The sequence below is a fragment of the Galeopterus variegatus genome, unplaced genomic scaffold (genome assembly GCF_000696425.1).
Source record: "Galeopterus variegatus unplaced genomic scaffold, G_variegatus-3.0.2 Scaffold889, whole genome shotgun sequence".
Taxonomy (NCBI): Eukaryota; Metazoa; Chordata; class Mammalia; order Dermoptera; family Cynocephalidae; genus Galeopterus; species Galeopterus variegatus.
The window spans coordinates 80,899-84,639 of NW_007727000.1; positions in this window are offsets into that span (position 1 = coordinate 80,899).

Consider the following 3,741-nt stretch of genomic DNA (forward strand, 5'->3'; position numbering starts at 1 on the left):
TTGCCGGACACGAAAAAAGACAAAAAGGAAAAAAAAAAAAAAAGATGACCGGTAAGGGGATCTTAACCCTTGGCTTGGTGTTGTCAGCACCACACTCTCCCAGTGAGCTAACCAGCCATCCCTATATGGGATCCGAACCCGTGGCCTTGGTGTTATCAGCACCGCACTCTCCCGAGTGAGCCACGGGCCGGCCCCCAAAGCACTCAAATTTTTAGCTGATTCTTTTGGTATTTACTCTGCCCGAATTACAGGAAAAGCATGCTTGTATTGTAGCTTCTTGACTTTGCTGTTTTAGGCATTACCTGTCAGCTCCCCCCACTTGTCCTGCCGCACACACGATTTCCCCTTCCCAATATGGTGGGAGGATCAAAGTATCACTCTTTGATAAAATCAATATTCAGAATTTACATGGGAATGCTATCGACAGCTGGGCCCTGTAGTATCCTATAAACGCTTTTCCTTCTTTTTCCTGCTGGATTATGTCATTTTTGTGCTTATGACTAATTCAACCTCAAATTTTCTTCCAATAGTCTAAATCTCTTCTGTACATATGGCTGTATCAGGCAGCCACTGTCATTTTAGTCTTCTGGAAGAAATCTCTCCAGAATCTTCTGATCTGTTCCAAACTAGACTGTTGTCCTCTATGCCAGATGTAGGGCTGGCATCCTAGGATCTTTCCCCATCGTGATCCTGCTGGGGGCTTCCAATCCCTCTTCTTGGAGGGGAACCTCCTGTTTCCTTTATGCCCTCTTCTCTTTCCAGGGTGACTCCTTTGTTTTGGTGGAACACATCCTTCAAGTGGCTTTGTGGGAAAGGATGCTTGCCGGAAGATGTCTCATTCCACCCTGCATGCGAGCGTTAGGATCGTTAGTTTGGCTGGGTATAGAATTCTCAGTCAGGAAACATTTTCCTTCACAGATGGAGGCATTTCCACATTGCCTTCTAGTTCCAGGTGTTTCTTTTCAAAGTCCAAAGCGTGCCAGGCTGGATATCTCATGAACAGTATATCCAGTAAGACCTGCCAAATGATTATGCTTCACAGGTGGACACGTTTACAGTTTCTCAAGGCCCTATGGATGGCACTGGTCAGAGGACACCAGCATCTCTAACAAGGTCAACGGAGGACTCCCCTGCAGGCCACGGGCTGCTACAGATGGCAGCGGAGATGAGAGGAGCCTAAAATAACAGCGGCCAGAGGGTGATGCTTAATTGCCAAAAGCCAGGAGGTTGCACATATCATGATTAATGGCAGGGTCAGAGGTTTGTAACCCTGCAGAGTTATGAGATGACTAATAGAACATGGTGTCCCTCTGGCAAAGTAGATGGGCGGCTGTCCAGAACATGGTGTCCCTCTGGCAAAGGGGACGATTCAACTTGTACCAGCAGAGTGAATTAAGGATGGGAGACTGAGAAGTAGAGAATGGTCACCCCAGCAAGAAGTCACAATCTTTGCTCAGGTTTAGACCTGAGTCAGTTTTAAGATCTGGGACCCATTGACTGAAGAGTTGGCCAGGAGGCCAGGAGGGAGGACCATACAGTGCTCTGGCACATATGGGACAGGATGTCTGGGAATAATGTACCCGTCCTTCTCCAAAGGGACCTATAGTAACTGCACTAGGGCACGGGTACTACCCGATATTTGACACGGCCCCCTGATGGGAGTGGTAACTGGTGGAGCTTGGCCCACGCCCCAGCACACAGCAGTCATTCCTGGCCTCTGAATGTGAAATTAGGATTGACACTGACACGGCCCCCTGATGGGAGTGGTAACTGGTGGAGCTTGGCCCACGCCCCAGCACACAGCGGTCATTCCTGGCCTCTGAATGTGAAATTAGGATTGACACACTTGGCAGTTGGTGTATCCCCCACACTGGATCTTTGGTCTGCAGGGTAATAGCTGTCATTGTGATCACAGTGGGAAAGGTTAAGGTAAGCCTACAAAAACCACACCTCTTCCCAGAAAAGAGAGTAAAGGAAAAACAGTCTTGCTTCAGGGGCATCCTTGAGGACCCATAGGATGCAGGGGTGTTGGTTCCCAGTCTGTTCCTTCTGACCCAAATAGGTCCTGTAGGGTGACCATAGACTACCAAGAGCTCAAGCAGTAGTAGCCCCGTCACATCCTCCAGGGCAGATGTGGTATCTTTGCAGACTGACGTGGCCTCAGGGACATCACCCAAAGCCCATGATACGGGGCATTCTCCATAGCGATCGGAAAGACTGCATTCCAGACACGGCCTGGACAACCACTCACCCATACAGTTCTGCCCCAGGGCTGTGTTTAACTCTCCTCCCTGGGCCATCTGGACATTGTTCAAAACATCACACTGATCCAGTTCATCAATGACATGTTGTTGTTGGGCTGGTTGAGCAAGAGGCTTCCGTGAGACATATGTACCCAAGAGGGTGGTGGCCTCAGGGGGTAGCATGCCTGGTAGTCAGTCACCCAGCTGTGATAGTAGGAAACTCAGAGAGATTCTTAGGCCCACCTTATCCGTAAAGACTCTAGAGGTCCTGTGGTCAGGGAAGCTCCTGGGCATCCCCTTCAAAGCAAAAGCCAGGTGTTGTATCTGCACCATGATGAAGCAAACACAGATCCCAGAGGCAGGTGCTAGAGGCAGCACAGTCTACACCTGGGGATATGCTCTGGCCGTTCACCAGGTAACAGGGAGGCTGCCAGCTCTGAGCAGGATGCGGAGCAGGAAAGGACTCAGCAGCAGGCCAAGGCTGTGGCGCAGGCAGCCCTGCCCCAGGGGCTGTGGGAGCTGGCAGCCCCCTGGTGTTGCATGCAGCCGGGCTGGGAAGGGGTGGTTGGTGGGGTTTGCGGCAAGCCCCAGTGGGAGAACCACAGCACAGGCTGCTGAGGCTCGAAGAGAGGCTGACGTCTGCAGCAGAGAACCACACGCTGTTTTGGACTGAATGTGTCCTCCACAATTCACACGTTGGAGCCTTCCTCCCGGTGTGGCTACATTTGGAGTAAGGAAGTAATTAGGGTTAAATGAGGTCATAAGGGTGGGTCTGATGGAATAGGGTTAGTGTGGCTCAGCAGCTCATGAGCAAGGTGGCCGTGGCAGCAGAGCTGCAAGAGTGAACTCTTGGGGATCATCATCGGTCCAGATACTGCTGTCCCCAAATGCCCAGCCGGCCAGCGACTGAAGCCAACGCTGAGCCCTGAGGGGAGACCCACAGCCTCTTGGAGACCAGCCGGCAACGTTGGGCCTCTTTTGTTCTGGACAGGCCAGCAGTTGCTTCTCGCATTAATAAACACATTTTTTTTGGGGGGGTGGAGGTTACCATTGCAGCCTGCGGTACTACCACCAACACCACGCTCTGAGGGGTATGGAGTGTCTGGTCCCCAGCATGGGGTCCCCATAACATTGCATCAGATGAGGGACCTACTTTCACCCAAGGAGGCCGGGAGTGGGCTCATGACTGCAAACTCCCCGGGCCCTGCTATGGGAACACAGTCAGCAGACGCCTCCAGCCACCAGGGTCTCCCTCAGCTGCAGAGAGCCACCTCGCCCACGGCCACGCCCTTCCCAAGCAAGGGGAGTACAAAGCCCAGTCGGGGACACCCTGACAGGCCACACATGCACAGAGCTCCCCCCTGGCTGACCGAAGCCTCGTGGGGCCTGCATGGCAGCTCAGCTCCTCCTGCTGCCCGACGCTGCCCCCTCCTCCCGATCAAAGTAAGTGCACGTGGCCAGTCTGCACCCCAGGAGCTGGGAGGGAAGCTTGTTAAGC